The sequence below is a fragment of the Suricata suricatta genome, chromosome 11 (assembly GCF_006229205.1).
Source record: "Suricata suricatta isolate VVHF042 chromosome 11, meerkat_22Aug2017_6uvM2_HiC, whole genome shotgun sequence".
Taxonomy (NCBI): domain Eukaryota; kingdom Metazoa; phylum Chordata; class Mammalia; order Carnivora; family Herpestidae; genus Suricata; species Suricata suricatta.
In genome coordinates, this window is record NC_043710.1 from 88,074,566 (window position 1) to 88,092,115 (window position 17,550).

Consider the following 17,550-nt stretch of genomic DNA (forward strand, 5'->3'; position numbering starts at 1 on the left):
TTCCTGAGCTCACCTCCCTCCACCTATGATGGGATAGTTCCCTCCAGAAACCAAATGCAGAAGGGAGTGTTGAGACCATCCCCAGGTCCCCAGATTTCCCTAAGGTCAGAGAGGGCAGGGTGGTTCTAACTAGGACAGGGACACCACAAAACACAATCTTACATTTGCTCAGTCTGTTGCCCTGGGCTCTCTGGGCTCCTTTTAGCCAGAATGCCTGGTAGGATGTACAGAGACACAACCTTTCATCTGCTGCCACAAAGCAGGCTGTAGGATGCAGACTCCTTCTCCCAGGGGGGTGGAAAAGTGCTGGCTTGGTGCAGAGTAACTTCATACTGACTACCCAGGGCAAGGCCAGCCTTCCATAGTTAAGGGCGCGCTGCCCCCCAGTCTCGTCTCCAGATGCCAGCTGCAAGCTCAGGGGATCCCAGACAATCCCCTGCCTTTCTGACCAATGTAAGGGGGGGAATATGTTTTTTTCAACCTGTGCTGGGCTCAAGGGAAACAAGAGCACCCGCCTCAAAGGGTCCCAAACAGACCAGGTCCGCCCAAAGGCAGAGAGTGGAGGTGAAACAGGAAAGGAACTTATTTCGCGAGGCTGACGCCAGGAAAACAGCAGCCCAGCGTCTCAAAGACCATCTCCCAAGTGCCAAAAATGCTCCTAGGTTTATATGAGGAAAACGTGGGACAGGGGCCGGTGGGTACATGCAGGTGGGCAGTAAAGGTCAGGTCCATCGCTGTCTTGGAGTCAATCCGTGGGGTCTTGTTGGTGTCAGGACCATTGTTCCTGTTTGAGGAAAGGACTGAAGCAGGAAGTACAGACTGAGATCAGAATGGGGGCAGCTGAAGTCCTCTTTCAAACCCTCTGAGATCCCTGGCTGGATCTAAAACATTAAAATTTCTCCAGATACAGCTGGAGGAAAACGTACAAATTTATGTGGCATGAGTTTTACACATGGGGGTCTTCATAAGGAAATGAAGATCCAAAAAACCAGACTTGTGTATGTGTTTTAATTTATTTTGAGAGAGAGAGAGAGAGAGAGAGAGAGAGAGAGAGAGAGAGAGAGAAGGCAATCGGGGGAGGGGCAGAGAGAGAGAGAGAGGAAGAATCCCAAGTAGGCTGTGTGCTGCCAGCGCAGAGCCAGATGCAGGGCTCGAACTCACAGACGGATCATGACCTGAGCTGAAATCAGGAGTCAGATGCTCAACTGGCTGAGCAACCCAGGCGCCCCCAGACTTGTGTATTTTTATGCTGGGTGTGATGAGGAGCGGAAGCGTAGTCATGCTATATGGTGGGTGAAGGGGTGTGAGGTAACTGTAAACTGAGGGAACCCTAGCAAGGCATGTTAGAATTCTTGGCATCTTTCTGCCTTTGGATAAAGGAGATCCTCCTTTGGGTACAGAGAGGGCACCTCCCAAATTCGGGGATGAAGGGTGAGGGGGTGAGAGGTGGCAGTGACCTTCCTAATTCTACCATTTTCTCAGAAATATTCGGTGTGCCAAGGTACCTACTTTGGGGTAGCATGTCCTGAACGCCTATTGCCTAGTAGCTCAAATTCGGGGGTTCCCGGTCAGTAATTCACTGGAATGACTCCCAGAATTCAGGAAAGTGCTATGCTTATCACTTTATTAATAGCAATAAAAGCATACAGGTGGGGAAAGCCAAAGGGACAAAAGGGCGAGGTCTGGGAAGGTCCTAAACTTAAAGCTACCGTGTCCTCTCCCTGAGGAGACAGTACACGGCACCCTCTTGGCACTTGGATGGGTATTGCCAACCAGGAAGGTCACTTAAACTATCAGGTGGAGTTTTTACTGGGGCTCAGCGCTTCCGCAGGATTGATTAGATCAATGACCAGCTGACTGAACTCAATCTAGCTCTTTTCTCCATCCAAAGCCCCAAGCCTCCAGTCACAAGGTTAACCTTTTAATGAGGCCAGCCCTGCCCAGGAAACTCCCTGGGAGGCCACGGGGTCACTTGTTAGCACACACTATCAGGGCCCACCCCAAATAACAAAGCTGCTCCTATCACGTGGGAAACTGTGTGGATTTAGAGGCTCCCTCCCAGGAGCCAAGGACAAAGGCCAGGCAAATTCCTTCAGTTTCCTTCTCCACCCCCAGCTCCCCTGGGATCGCTTCACCTTTCTGTCCCCTAGTGATTGACAGTCTTGGTGGCTTTCTGTAGAGATGCCCCCATCCACTGCAGCCTAAGGTCCTTTAGGCAAAGTACCATGAGATATTTCTGTTCACTTCCTCCCTCGAATCCCACTCAGCATGCTGTTACCTGCTACAGTCCACAGAGGTGAGAATAGATTTTAATGGGAGCTGATCACACAGGGTGAACTTCCTCTTTCATGGGCTTTTCCCCTCTCTGTGTAGATGCGGTCACAGTGACTTGTACCCAAACACATCCTAAAGGCACAAGTAACCCATGCTTCTAGCCCCCATCGGTATGTCCGACACACGCACACACACACACACACACACACCCACACACACACACTCCAGCCTAGACACGCCGACACATCAGAATCTCCACACTATTCATACCACCTCTCTTCAAGATTCCCCCCAGACTGATTCCCACTGTCACACCTGCAGGGCTCTTTGCCTGTTCCCAGCTCACTCTGTAGGACTCCTCAGTTGGTGTGTGCAGAATGTTTTTGGGGAGAATAGCCCTGGGGTGGACGAGATGGGTTTAAAATGCAGCTCAGAAGTCCAAGGGGTAGAAATGATCGAATATGGGGTAGAGGTTGACTTTCGATTCCCAGGGAGTCTGAGCAACCAAGGAGATGAGGTGAGTTGGCAATAAATAGGAAAGGAACAGGTCTTGGGGTAGCCCTCTCAATGCAGAGTCTTTCATGCATCCCCAGAAGGTGATGCGGAGGAGAGCCATTATCCTGGTGTTCCCCAAGCACCAAGAGCATGTGACTGTCTTTATCACTGAGCACTTACTATGTAAGATTTAATAGATGGAGGCAGAGATGGGAGGAAAAAGAGACCATGTTATGGAGCCAAGAAAGCCTTTATTGGGTTCTGCGGTTCCCTGGCCAGGTCCAATGACCCGGGAAGTGGGAAGTCGGGGAAGTCGCGCCTGTAGGCGATGGGCGAGGAGGGTTTATGGGTGAGGGGGTTCTGGGTTTGATCTTGGGAGGGCAGATTATCAAATAAGGGCATTTCAGGGACCTGGCAGGATGGAACAGGTTGCCTCGTCTGTCAGGGTGATGGGAAGCTGGAGCTTCATGATTGGCTGCTTCCAAATGGGGCAGGACATCCCAGGTCTGCAGGTGAGGGGCTGGGGTTGTCTGTGCACGTGTTCTCCAGCCTCCAGAGAAATGGCCGCTCGGTCGCCACCTTAAGGTGACTCTTACATACTATACTATACTATAGAGCATCTTAACCAGTGTCACAGTATTACATCTTAAACAGCATTACAGAGCCTGTGATTCTGTCTGCCTCCCCCCAGGCGGTGACCGTCCTATGGGCAGTCACCAAGTCTTTCAAGTTGTGTCTCTGGCCCCCAAGCTATACTTGTAAATTCCCCCAAAGTGACTACTGAACAGACGCAGCTGTAACGCAGGAGGGCGGGGGGAGTCAGTTCAGGCTCTGAAGCCAGATGTGCTTCCGGTTAAAATGCTGGCTATGACAGTAGGTAATTTATTTAACTTATCTGAGCCTCAGTTCACTCATCTGCAAAATGGGTAAAATAATAGTGCCTTTATTGGATATTTTAAGGATTAAATGAACTCATATTAAATTCCCAGAATAGTCCCTGACATATTATAAGAGCCCAATTAACATAATAGGTTAGGTTGAAACATTAAATTTGCCATTTGAAAAACCTCTTTTTGAGATAAACTTCACAATACAATAAAATCCATCCACTTAAAGTGTATAATTCAATGGTTTTATGTTCCCATAGTTGGATAACCATCTAATCCAATTTTAGAATATTTTCATTCTCAAAAAAGAAATCTTACACCCAATTAGCAGTCACTCTTCATTCCCACTCACATCCAGCAATACCACCCATCAACTGATTTTCTGTCTCTGGAGATTTGCCTATTTTGCATACTTCCTATAAACAAAATCATGTCATATATGGCCTTTTGTGCTCAGCTTCTCCCACTCAACACAATTCCCTAAGGCTCATCCACATGGGAACATATATCAGTATTTCATTCCATTTTATCGTGGAATAGTATTCCATGACATAAATTTGCCAATTTTTGTTTATCCACTTCTCAGTTAATGATTTTTCCACTTTTTGGCTCTTACGAAACATTCATCTGTAAGTTTTTATGTGGGTGTATGTTTTCATTTCTCTTGGGTACATACCTCGAGTGGAATCACTGGGTCACGTGCTAACACTGCTTACTACTTGCTGAACTGACGAGACTGTATTCCAGAGGCGCTGCGCCATTTTACATTCCCAGCCACGATGTGTGCGGGTTCCAGCTCCTCACCCACACTTGTTATTACCTATCTTTCTGATGATCACCATCCCAGTAGATGTGAAGTAATCTCTTATGTCGTTTTTAAATAGAAGTACCACTGACATATGACATAGTAGTTTCAAGTATATAATATAGTAATCCGATTTTTGTGTGTATGGCAAAATGATCATCACATCCATCACCATCCATAGTTATAAATCTTTTTCTTGGGATGAGAACTTTTAAGATCTATGCTCTTCATAACTATATATTTTTAAATGTTTATTTATTTTTGAGAGAGAGTGAGAGAGAGAGAACAGGAGAGGGGCAGAGAGAGGGAGACACAGAATCTAAAGCAGGGTCCAGGCTCTGAGCTGTCAGCACAGAGCCTGATGCGGGGCTCAAACTCACCAACTGTGAGATCATGACCTGAGCTGAAGTTGGATGCTCAACCGACTGAGCCCCCCAGGCTCCTCTCTTCATAACTTTCAGATATGCAGTACAGTAATTATTAACTGTGGTCACCATGCTGTGCATGACACGCCCAGGATTTAATTAATTACTGCAAGTTCGTACCTTCTGACCTCAATCACATATTTCACTCACCCCAACCCTGGCCTCTGACAACCATCAATCTATTCTCTGTATCTATGAGCTCTCTGTTTTGTTTTAGATTCCACATGTAAGCGAGGCCATGCAGTGTTTGTCTTTCTCTGTGTGACTCATTTACTTAGTATAATACCCTGAAGGTCCTTCCATATTGTTGCAAATGGCAGGATTTTCTCTCTCTCTCTTTCTCTTTCTTTCTGTTACTGTCTGGTTATTTTTTCACTGTGTATATAAACTACATTTTTGGTATCCATCCATCGATAGACACTCCGGTTGTTTCCATATGTTGGCATTATCATTGTGGTTTTGACTTACATTTCGCTGGTAGTTAATAATATTGAGCATCTTTTTGTATGTTTATTAGCCATTTATATATTTTGTTTGAATAAATATCTATTCAGACATCTTCCCCATTTTAAAATCGGGTTATTAGGGAGCACTGGGTGGCTCAGTTAATTAGGCATTCAACTCTTGATCTCAACTCAGGTCTTGATCTCAGGGTCGTGATTTCAAGCCCCACACTGGGCTCTGTGCTGTGCATGGGCCTACTTAAAAAATCAGTTTAGGGGCGCCTGGGTGGCTCAGTCGGTTAAGCCTCCGGCTTCGGCTCAGGTCAGATCTCACGTTCATGGGTTCGAGCCCCGCATCAGGCTCTGTGCTAACAACTAGCTCAGAGCCTGGAGCCTGCTTCCGGTTCTGTGTCTCCTTCTCTCTCTGCCCCTCCCCCTCTAAAAAAATTAGTTTATTTGTCCTTTCTTATGAAGTTGCAAGAGTTCTTTATCTATTCTGGCACCAGCCCCTGATCAGACATACGATTTGCAAGTGTCTTCTTGCTTTCACTTTCCTGACCACATCACCTTGAGCACAGAAGTCTTTATGATGTAGTCCAACTCGTTTTTCCTTTTGTTGGGTGTGCTTTTGGTTTTGTATATACAAAAAAAATTGTCTAGCCCAAAGTCATGGAAATTTCCTCCTACATTTTCTCCTAGTAGTTTTCTAGCTTAACTCTGGCATTTAGGTCTGATCTATTTTAAGTTAATTTTTGTATATGATCTAAGGAAGGTGTCCAGTTTTGGGAGGGGGGGCAGCCAGTTGCCCCCAGCACCATTTGTTGAAAAGGTTGTTCTTGGGACATGTGGGTGGCTCAGTCAGTTGAGCATCCGACTCTTGATTTCTGCTCGGGTCAAGGTCCCAGGGTCGTGGAGTTGAGCCCTGCAGTGGGCTCCATGCAGAATGTGGAGCTGGTTTAAGATTCTCTCTCCCTCTGCTCCTCTCCCACATGCGCCTGTTCTCCCTCACTCAAATTAAAAAAGAAAAGAATAGGAAAGATTATTCTTTCCCCCATAGAACTGTTGTGGTCAATTTCCATTTCTGAAAGTCCTGCTGGGTAGAATCTAGATTATTTCACAGGTTACAATGTAGTTTTATTACCGTGCTAATGTGAATGAAAGAGAAAAATAATTGCAATTTCTGATTAGGCCACAAGATGGCAGCAGTCTCCAAGATTTTATTCCTCTCTGGGTGACCTCCTCTAAAAAGTGGCTACAGGTTTGTTTGGTTTTTTTTTTTTTTAATAGTTTATTGTCAAATTGGTATCCATATAACACCTAGGACACTTCCCCACAAGTGCCCTCCTCCATCACCACCACCTCTTTTCCCCACTCCCCCTCCCCCTTCAACCCTCAGTTCGTTTTCCATATTCAATAGTCAATCAGGTATTGCGTCCCTCTCTCTTCGCAACTCTCTCTCCCTCTTCCTCTCCCCATGGTTCTCCATTAGGTTTCTCCTGTTCTCCTGTTAGACCATGGTAAGTATCCTGCAGCCGGGTTTATTGTCCCTCTGTTCAAAATCGAGATTTCTGGGGCACCTGGGTAGCTCAGTTGGTTAAGTGTCAGACGTTGGTTCAGATCATGATCTCACAGTTCATGAGTTTGAGCCTTGTGACAGGCTCTGGGCTAACAGCTCAAAGCCTGGAGCCTGCTTCAGATTCTGTGTCTCCCTCTCTTTCTCTCTCTTGTCCCAAAGGTATTCCAACAAGGCATCTGCTTCATTTTAAATAACCCAGAGGGGCACCTGGGTGGCTCAGCTGGTTGAATGTCCAACTTCGGCTCAGGTCATGATCTCATTGCTCGTGAGTTCAAGCCCCACATCAGGCTCTGTGCTGACAGTTCAGAGCCTGGATCCTGCTTCTCTCTCTGTCCCTTCTCCAACTTGTGCTCTGTCTGTCAATAATTACTTTGATGTCCATAAACTAAATGCTCCAGTCAAAAGACAAAGGGTTGTCCTGTCCCGCCCCTGCCGCTCCGGCCCGCGGGTTGGTGAGTCCTCGTAGGTTCTTTTCCTGAGGGAGGGAGAGAAAAAGGGGCGACGGGAGAGGGAGACGCAGAGAGTAAAGACACGACTCACGGTTTTTCGATCAGGCGAAAGAGAGAGAGAGGTGGCTACAGGTTTTGATCAAGGATCAAGTATCCTCCAGATGTCTTTTGCTGTCTTTCTTTAACCTTATGATAACCTCGACTTTGGTTACCCCAACCTTGTAAGTCTCCGTCCCTTAATATTTTTTAAGTAGAAAATCTGGAGTTTTCTGTTCTCTGGTGGAGAGAGATAGTAGAGAGAGGATGTGGTTTGGGCTCCCTCGGTGAATTTGATATAGAATTTGATTCATAAACACTCAGTTATAAAAGCACTACATTTTATGTTCATTATAGAAATGCAGAATGTATGGTCAAGCTGTTTTCAACTACCAAAATGTCTAATGGAAATACACAGTTACCCTCCACGTGGTCGCACAGCTTAGCTTAACGTCAAGTTCTTAGTTCTTAGGTCTTTGTTGATTGTATTTTGGCTCAATTGTAGTAAAAAAACTGCAATCTCTTTATTGATCAGAAGCATTGACTGATGGTTATGTATGATTCTGACTAATAAAAACAGGCTGATGACATACTATGTAATAAATAATGGTGGGAAGGGGTACCTGGGTGACTCAGTCGGTTTAACTGTCCAACTCTGGATTTCAGCTCAGGTCACGATCTCCTGGTTCACGGGTTTGAGCCCTGCACTGGGCTCCATGCTGACAGAGTGCAGCCTGCTTGGGACTCTCTCTCCCTCCCTCTCTCTGCCCTCCACCTACTTGTGCTTTTTCTCTCAAAATAAATCAACTTAAAGACAATAAATAAATAATGGAGGGGAAATGAAGGTAATAAGTCTAGTAGCCTCTGCTACAGTAATGTGCTTTCGGCACATCAGAAGTGTGAGTGACTTCTATTGCTGGTCTTCCCTCCTCCATTCCTCCTGGGTGATAAGCTCCTCCAGAGCCAGGCCTCACCCCTTCTTTTTCTACTGCCTTCCTGACACTGGTGTAGGAACCCCCAGGCCCCTTGCCCCACATGGGCCTTCCGCCTGCATCTTTGGGTGTCAGAGCTGACTGTGCACCCCTTTTCCTAGCACAGACTGTCCTGGAAGAGCTTTGAGGGTGGGGACAGCGGGACAGCAGGCTCGCCGTACAGAGAACCAGCGAAGGCCAGCTCTGACTGCGGAAACTGTGTGCACCGAGCCTTCCTTCAGCGCTCTGGGAGCGATTACCGCCTGTCCGTCAGCAGCTCCAAGGACCCAGGCGGGATGGCCTGGACCCATTCAGGGAGCAGAGTAAGGGGAAGAGGTCCCCTCTTTGATGTGAGCCAGGAGGTCAGGCAGGGAGCAGGAGGTGAGGACCGGGGGGAGGCCCGCCGGAGACAATCTCCTCTCCCATCTCGGGCTTCCCTGGGGAAGACGCCAGCTTGTCTTGTCACTCCTTTCATCTCTCCCTTGTCTGGGGCCAGGCCTCTGCCTGAGCCTCTGGGCTGCTCCAGGCTCCTTGTCCCAAACCCGTGTTCCAAATGTGGCCCCTTGGCCTCCCTTTCATGGTGTCCTGGGCCTGCTCACATGCCTGCTCTGAGGGGGTTAGGGGGAGGCTGGACGTGGGGTGCCTAGGATGGGGGCTAAACCCACGTACTTGGATTGTAGTTGATTCAGGGAGCCTGTGGTAATCACCTCAGGCAGGAAAGTCAGGGAAGAGCATTGTCCTTGAGTGCCAGGAGTCCAGTCCTGGGAGCGGCCTCAGAGGTCACTGGCCCTACCGTAACTCTATTCCTAACAGGTCCTGCCCAGCCTGTCGTGTGCGCCGCACGGCTGGGAGCTCGCCAGCTCCCGAGGGTTCTGCCTCCCTGGTGAGGGAGAGCGAGGTCAGGAACAGGAGGGAGGGACGAGAGGAAGACAGAGGTTGGACAGGGAGGAGAGGCCCACTGCGCCCCTGAGCTCCCCAAAGTTCTCCTAGTCTCACACACACACACACACACACACACACACACACACACACACACACACCAGGGCCTCCTCCAGGCAGGCCTGAAAAGCTGCCAGCTCATCCTGGCTTAGCTCTGGAGTCTGGCCTTTTTCCTATCTAAAGTTACAGAATTTTCCAGAAGTTTCCCTGTGTTGTTGTTGTTGTTATTTTCTGGAGTTATAAACCAGATTTCCCCTACCCCCCAACTTCTCTGGCCTAGGGAAGAAAAGCCAAAGAGGGAAAGAAAGCAAGACAGAGGGCACTCGATCAAACTCAAGGCTTATCCTTCTTTTTCTCCTACAGGGAGTTCCAGAAGCCTAACTGTAACAGTAACTGCAATATTCAATGTTTGTTGCCCACCCAGAACCTCTTGCATTTAAAAAAAAAATTTTTATGTTTATTTATTATTGAGACAGAGAGAAACAGAGCATGAGTGGGGGAGGGGCAGAGAGAGAGGGGACACAGAATCCGAAGCAGGCTCCAGGCTCTGAGCTGTCAGCCCAGAGCCCGACACAGGGCTTGAACCCATGAGCTGTGAGATCATGACCTGAGCTGAAGTCGGACCAACTGAGCCACCCAGGTACCCCCAGAACCTCTTACTTACATGAGGTTATCTAATGTCCCCAATAATAGCCTTGTGAAGAATATCCTGTTCTCCCTAATTTTCATTTGTCTTTTACAGATGAGAACCATGAAGCCCAGAGCAGTCAATGGACTCCCCGAGGTCACCTCTGCTTACAAAGCTGATCTGGGCTTGGGGTCACGTCTAACTTTGGAGCCCTTGCATTCAGTCTGCACCTCCCCCATGATCAGGTGTCCTAGACGCCACCAGAGCAGTCCCTTCCCAGGTCGCCGACGGGATGGACACAGCCCTGAGAAGAGAGCAAGGCGTGTGCTTCCAACCTGAGCTGGCTGTGTCACATCTTCTCTGGGCCTCAGTGTCCTCACCTGTAAAATGGGCAGGATGAGACACAGCCTACAATCTTAGTCTCTAAGACAATCTCTGATGCCCCTTCTGGTCGCAGGACCCTGCATCTGATTATGCCGAGATTATGGGCTTGGGAGAAGCAGTAACGCCCTTGTCCCCTGCCCCACACAGTTCCTGCCTGAGAACCTTCCATGTCTCAGAGGGGGCAAAGTAGTAACTCAATATTTGGACCCAATTTAGGACTCTTGCCCATGTCCAGGAAGAGCCTCCCGGAGCACCGGCGGCCTGTGCCACCATCCCAGCTAGATTACACCAGCCATTCCGGTTAGAGCCACAGCTGCTCCCTTACACTGAGCTCTGACAGTGCGCCGGCCGCCCTGCTGTGTGTTTTACCTGTGTGACCTTAGTAAATCCCAGACCGGTTCCCCAAAGTGGGTGCTTTAGAGACCAGGAAATCAAGTGAAGCAGCTGCCCGAGGCCCAGAGTCAAGGGGCTGGGATTTGAAGCCACCTTCTTACCCATCATTGCTGCCCGACTTCAGATGCAGCCTTACATCTTCAACAATGTTTCTACAAAGGAGGCAGGTCTCACGTTAGACTCTTGGGACCACTAGTATGTTTTCCTAGAGTTCCCCCAGGAGGTGAAAACAGCCCCAACTCTGCTATTCTTACTACATTTTGGGGAGAAGTGGGAAGGGAAAGGGGAGGCGTGTCCTCCCCACCGGGGACAGAGATTGGAGGTCCACGCTGGATGTGTGGCGGCCTTGATTAGGAAGCGAGCTGTCAGAACCACAGGGACCAATGTGAGGAGCGTTTACAACAGCTCAGGAGATCACCCTGAGAACAGGGCAGAGCGCAGGGGGTCCCCGGATGGGGCTGCCCAGCCAGAGGGGTTGGAGCTGGAGACCAGAGCCAGGGGGGAAGAATGCGGCAGTTTCCCTGGGCCAGAAGCGTGCAGGTGCGTGGACCTCTGAGCGCTTTGGGCTCCTGAGAAGTGTAGTGTGGTTGACGTGTTCACGTGAAGCCAGGGCTCTTTGGTTCTGACTCGACGGACAGAAGCCCCACACGCTGGGACTAAGGGAACCCCCACATCCTTTCCCCGTCCCAAAATCAGGGTGAGGGGAGGCTTGAGGTTGCTATGTCTGAGCTTTCTTTCCTCCCCGCTCCTGAGCCCAGCGCTCAGCATCACTCACCCCTGGGCCATTTCGCTGACACTAGTTCCTATTTGGTGCAGGGGAAGGATAAGGGGAGGCAGAGAAGGAGGGAGAGCAGAGGGGCAAGCCCTGGGGCATGAGGGACACCAGAGGCATTGTCCCTGTGCCCACCTTTCAGGGAGGGAGGAGGGTCAGCAGTGGCCCCACACTTACCGGCAAGCGGGCCTGTGTCTGGGTCAGGGAGTTAAGCTGTCCTCGCCCTCTGCAGCATGAATAGGACCTGGGGGTGGGGGCGGGAGCACGGGGGAGCTGTGACAAGAGCTGTCAGTGCTGGTATCCTGTCCCAGCAATTGTTGACAAGGCCAGGCAGCTCAGGACACCTGGGAATGACAGGCTTGGAAGAGCAGGGGCCAGGCCTGCCAGGGGGAGGCGAGCAGGTGGGGACACAGCAGGCTTTGTATGCACCTGACCAGCGCTGGTCACAGGCTGCTTCCTGTCAGGGGGCCCCCGTCCCTGTCCTGTTTCCCCGCACCTGGGCTCAGCGCACTGTGTCCCTCCCCCAGCCCTGCCTGGCGCCTGCTCAGTGCCATTACTGAGCTTCACCAAGGAGCTCGTTCTGCTGGGGATGAGGACGGGACGAACATCAAGGTGAAGCTGCTGACGGCGACCTCCTTGCCGTCCCAGTGCCTCTGCGGCACAGATGGCAACCAGCCTGCCGAGTGCTGGAGGCCGGTGGGGAAGTGTGGGAGCTGATGGGCAGTGTCCTGAGGACGGGCACCTGGGGGACCCGCAAGGCCCCACACAGGCCTGTCCTCGGAGGAGTCCGAGCCTCTGCAGGAGCTGAGCCTGGGCAGAGCCTCGCCGGTCCCCAAGTCCCCCTGGACCCTATGGCCTGACACCCTAAGCAAGCAGAGCCCCTCATGGGCTTGGGTTTCTGTGAGGGACGTTTTGGGGACTAAGGTTCTAGGCCTTGAGCCTCAGCCCAGTTCCTTCCAAAGGCATCAGGCCAAGTGACTATGCCCAAAGGCAGGGCAAGGCAGGCCACCTCCCTGGGCAGCAGCCGCAGATGGTCTATCTCCCGATGTGCTAGCATATTGGGGGAATGTTGGGACGGTCTCAGCGGGAAATGTGCATCTGAATGGCTCTCTGCCTCCTCTAACTGCCTCGGTATTTTCCATGGACGAGTGCCCTCATCACCTGCCTCCAACTCCATGCTCTCCCCTGGCCTGTCCCCAGGTCAACCTGGAGGAGCTCCAGCCAGGGTTCAGAGTACTGGAAAGGGGAGGGAGCATCTTTGACCTTGCCGTTCCTGGAAAGGGGTGAAGCCCCAGGTGAACTTGGAACATCCCTGGTGCCTGTGAGCTCTGAGTGACGCCCTGAATTCAGCCTGGCCCCGGGGCCACAGCAAGCCTTCCACCTTTTTCCGGTCCATGAGTGTCTGAAGCCAGACAGGGCTGTAAGCAGAGTGAGATGCACCCCCCACACCCAAGGGCCTCGCAGTCTAGCTGGAAAGCCAAACGTGAAGTGGGAACCAATCCCGGGGTACTGGGGAGCTGGGACTTATCATCATTCCCCCACATCCATCCGCCTGGCACCTACAGGGCCTGGGCTCTGCTGAGCAGGGGAGGATGCATGCATGGTGCTCAGCCCTGTCCTGAGTCTACATTTCAGACATTGTGGGCGATGCTTATGGGGTGTTAAGAGACCACCAGCAAATGCAGGTGCGGCCTGGCAGCAGGGTCGCCCAATGGAGAGCAGGGAAGGGCATCCGGAGGAAAAAGGGCAGATTTACAACTAGGTCTGCAGGTGGAGAGCAGGGCCCAGGACAGGAAGGGGCAGGGCTGAGGAGAAAGCTCAGGCTTGGTAAGCTGGGTCCAGGAGTTTGGACTCTAATCTGTAGATGGGGGGTGGGGGGCAAGAAGTCAGGGGCCAGGGAAGCCCAGTGCGGTGGGCCAGTGCTGTGGGGGACCGGGGGGCTGAGGCCCTTTGCCACTCTCAGTTGGTGACTGAAGGACATTGCTCCTCTTGGATCCAAGGTCTCCATCTGGCCCCACTGTGTCCCAGGTGGGTGTAGAAGGAGCCTCGAAGAGTCTGTTTGATTGGCCGCAATTAGGATCCTTCTTGGGGCTCTTGAGGTTGGCTGGCTTCCAGCGGACTGCTCCCAGACCCTGTGTCGCAGCTGGCCTGCCCTGGGAGTCTTCTCTCTAGGTGGAATCTCACAGAGACGGCGGCGGGGAGGCTTGAAGCTGCCCCTAGGCCTCCAGGGGGAGAAACGGGAGAGGAAGGCGTCTGTTGGAGGGCACTCTGTCCTGACCCCCAGGACCCCGGTCAAGAACTCTCCGGATAGAGTCAGGCTCTGAGGTACCCCTGGCTGCCCATCACCTGTCTCTCCTCTGTTGTGCCTTCTGCCAGGGTCTCTCTTTATCCCCCTCTCTTCCTCTCTCGTTCTCTCTCTCTCTTTCAACCTCTGTATGTGCTCATTCTCTGCTGTTTCCTCTATTTAGTACCTTCTTCTTTCTTTAGACCTTGTCTTTCCCCCTCAGTTGTGTGCTCTCCACCTCTTCCTGGTCCTCCCTCTCTCTCTCTCTCTCTCTCTCTCTCTCTCTCTCTCGGGTCTGTCTTTCCTTGTGTGAATGCCCTTCCGTCCTCTGGGTGGCAGCTGCTTACTCTGTCCCACCTCCCTTTCCCTGGGAGCCTCACCCCGTCAATCCTAGCCCTGGGACACCCTTCACAGAGACCACAGCATGCATGGCGCTCTTCTCCCTGGCCCCCTCAAAGCTGGGGAGCTGGGGGGGGGGTTAGCCCCTGATAGTCCCCACCCCCGCTCCACCCAAATAAACACCCTAAGGACAAATGGTGCTGCTCCGCAAATGGTTCCAGAGCAGCCCCTACCCTCCCTTCCAGGAGGGCTGCCTCCCCTGAGCCCCTCCTGCACAGGATGGACTGACGCCTCCATCACCCAAAGGCTGTCCTCCTCCCGAGGCCCAATGCCCCAGAGTTTCCTGCGGCAGTGGGGAGACAGCCCCCCTCTGTGGAGGAGTGGGGGAGGGACAGGCAGCAGGGGGCTCTGTCCCCTGGTATCTTGAGGACGATCCTGGGGTCTGACTTCCAAGCTGGGCTCCCTCCATGGCTCACTGACTAGCTTGAAGACAGGAAAGAAGGATGGGGCACCCCTAGCCACGTCATCACCCACTTCCTCAAGAAGCTTCCTCTCTGCCTCAGATAGTCCAGAATTTTCCCTGTGTCCTGAAGGAGACCTACCTGCATCCTGCCCGCCTCTCTGGGCCCTCACTTTGTTTCTTTTCACTCACGGGCACCTCACTCTCTTTCTGCCTGGTCCTCAGATGGGCCAGGCTCCTCCCTGACTCAGATCTGGCCTCCCACCCGCCCACCTCCCCTCAGTTTGGCTCCTCTGTGCCCCCAAGGCCTCTTGGCCTGGCTGAGGTCCCGCCTTCAGACCCTGGCTTGACCATGCCTGTCTCCAGGAACACCGGCCAACCCTATACACGACTGCCAGTCCTTCTCCGTGGTCTGGCCGCCCGTGCCACAGCGTCACGTGGTTGGCATGACTCCAGCTAATTCCGTGGCCACCATGGGTTCAGGGAGGCACTGCTAACTGGAAATCTACGGCATGCCAGGTGCTAAGCTGGGACCTTTCTTATGGTCTGCCTCACTGAATCATCTCAGGAACCCTGCCTGTACAGAGGAAGGAGCTGAGGATCAGAGAGGTGGAAGGTCAGCCCAGGACACGCAGCAGCAAAGCGCTGCCGTTGCCGGGACGTGTGACCCTCTTTTCCTCCACACCCAGCTCCTCCTTGGGGCTCCACCTGAGGCGTCGGCACTGACTGCCAAGTGCAGGTTGAGCCACGGCTGCTAAGATGCAGCCATTTGTAAATTCTCGAGCTTCACAAACTCCTGTCAAAGACCTTGTCTATACCAGGCACGGGCTAGTGTGGGGCTCTGGACCTGCCCAAATGGGTGGGAGTGAGCATCTCCAGGAAGTCACCTGTCTGCTTCTGTCCACTCGTTCTCCAGCCAAGGTCTGTGTTGACACCAGGGCAGGGCTGAATGGAGGAGGAGCAGACGTGGGCATGTGGTGGGGGGCGGTGGGGGGGGGCGGATGGGGGTGGAAGGGGACTGGGTTTAATGAGGTGACCGCCACTTGTAAATGAAACAGAAGGCGGAGCAGCTTGTGTGAACTTTGACCTCTCCTGTCTGTCGTGCCTTTCAACGGGAGCTTTACAGAGCAGTGGCCTCTCTCAGAAGGGACCCACCACATGCAGCCTGGGGAAGGTGGGACTGGGGACGCTCAGCCCCAGGGTGGGGGGAAGGAGGGCTGGAGTCTGGGGTGAAGCCTGGGTACTTCACGCTCCCGAACAGGAGCTTCGGAAAACAGAAGCAGGAGGCTAGATCTGAGGGGCGTCCATTGCAAACCCAGAAACTTCTAAAACTGCAGATTCCCAGTCCCCCGCCCCCAAGGTTCTGGATCAATCAGTTTGGGTTGGGGCTTGGAAACCTGCATTAAAAAAAAAAAAAAACCTCCCTAGATTCTTTTACTCAGTCAAGTTTACCGAACACTGTTTGGGAGCACATGGGAATGTCACTGGGCTGCAGAATCTTCCGCTCACCGGTGCTGGGAAACTCCGGTTCTCAGGGATAATTGTGGGCTGCATTTACTGAGTGTTCCCACCACGTGCCAGACAGTGTGCTAAGTGTTTTACAGCCCTCGGCCAGTGAGCCCCCTCATGGTCCCAGGGGGCTAGATGGCGTTACCTCCATTTCACAGGACAAAGTGTGAAAAACGGGTAGAGGATAAAAGAGCTTACCCAAGGGGAACACAGACCTGACATTTAAAAATGGTTCCGGCTTGAAAAGTTCTGTTTTTAAGCACATGCCACCCCATTGCCTTTATGGACTGGACCTGTGTAAAGGTCGCCATTGACAATGAGGGGTCCAGTATCCAGGAACCCAGAAATCGTTGTCCCATTGCTTTCTAAACATAGTCCTGGGGCCAGCTCTGGGCAGAGACACCTGTCTGTCTGTCTTACTCATGACCGCCTCCTCCGGGCTTAGGTCTGGCTTGTAGAAAATGCTTAATAAATCCTTACCCAATGCTTAATAAATGCTATTTAAAAAAAGAAAAGGATTCTCAATACCAAGTACAAAGCATCCCCTTCTTCACTGGGTGCCTGTTCAGATAACAAAAAAGTTTCTTCCTTTCTCTGTGGAGCAGGGAAGTGGGAGTAGCTAGAAAGGATGAGGACGTAGGGCAGGGTCCTGGGCGTGCAGTTCCAGAGAGGGACAGCTATGAGAGAGCAGTGCCCCCTTCCTTCTGCCCAGCCAACCTCCTGCCTGTATCCCGGGGGGTTAAGTGGGATCTGCCCCTCACCCCCACCCCCGCGCTCTTCTGGAAAGGGTGTTACCAAAGAGCTGCTGGCTCCCAGGTCCGGGCCTGTGTGTTTGCCAGTATTTCATTCTCTTGAAAATGACTTACTGATGGGGCGTCTGGTGGCTCAGTCGGTTAAGCATCTGTCTTCAGCTCAGGTCATGATCTCATGGTTTGTGGGTTCAAGCCCCGTGTCAGGCTCTGTGCTGACAGCTAGCTCAGAGCTAGAGCTTGTCTTCTGATTCTGTGTGTCTCTCTCTCTCTCTGACCCTCCCTTGCTCACACTGTGTCTCTATCTCTCTCTCTCTCTCAAAAAAAAATAAAACACTAAAAAAAAGAAAATGACTTACTTAAAACAACCATTTATGGAGCATCTACCTTAGCCAGGCACTAGCGATATAAAGTGGAAAGGACACGGTTTGGGATCTTAAGGGACAGAGAAGACTGGGCGCTGATGACAGGTAGGAGAATTAGGACGTCCTGGAGTTGGGGGTTTTCGTTCTGGGCCGAGCGGGAAGGTTTGCACCACGGGCGACAGAGGAAGGCGCCTCTGCCCCTGAAGAGATTTGTGTGGAGATGCCCCCTCCCTCCTCTGAGGACAGCTGACATGGGAGTGAGGCCCTGACCTGTCGTCTGCTGCTGAGGTCCTTGGGGAACTCTGCAGGCAGGGGATGGCCTGGGGGCCCCGGAAGTGCCCCTCATTCTGGGGGAAGCCAAGGCCAA

At 51.9% G+C, this 17,550-nt stretch overlaps 1 long non-coding RNA gene across 1 annotated transcript; it reads right to left on the reverse strand.

Annotated features, from left to right (window-relative positions):
* Nucleotides 1-9,893: 9,893 nt before the first annotated feature.
* On the reverse strand, nucleotides 9,894-17,550 carry LOC115305933. The gene is made up of 4 exons (XR_003915088.1): nucleotides 17,454-17,550; nucleotides 11,655-11,721; nucleotides 10,807-10,857; nucleotides 9,894-10,308 (listed from the first exon to the last, which is right to left on the reverse strand). It is a non-coding gene; the product is annotated as an uncharacterized LOC115305933 (long non-coding RNA).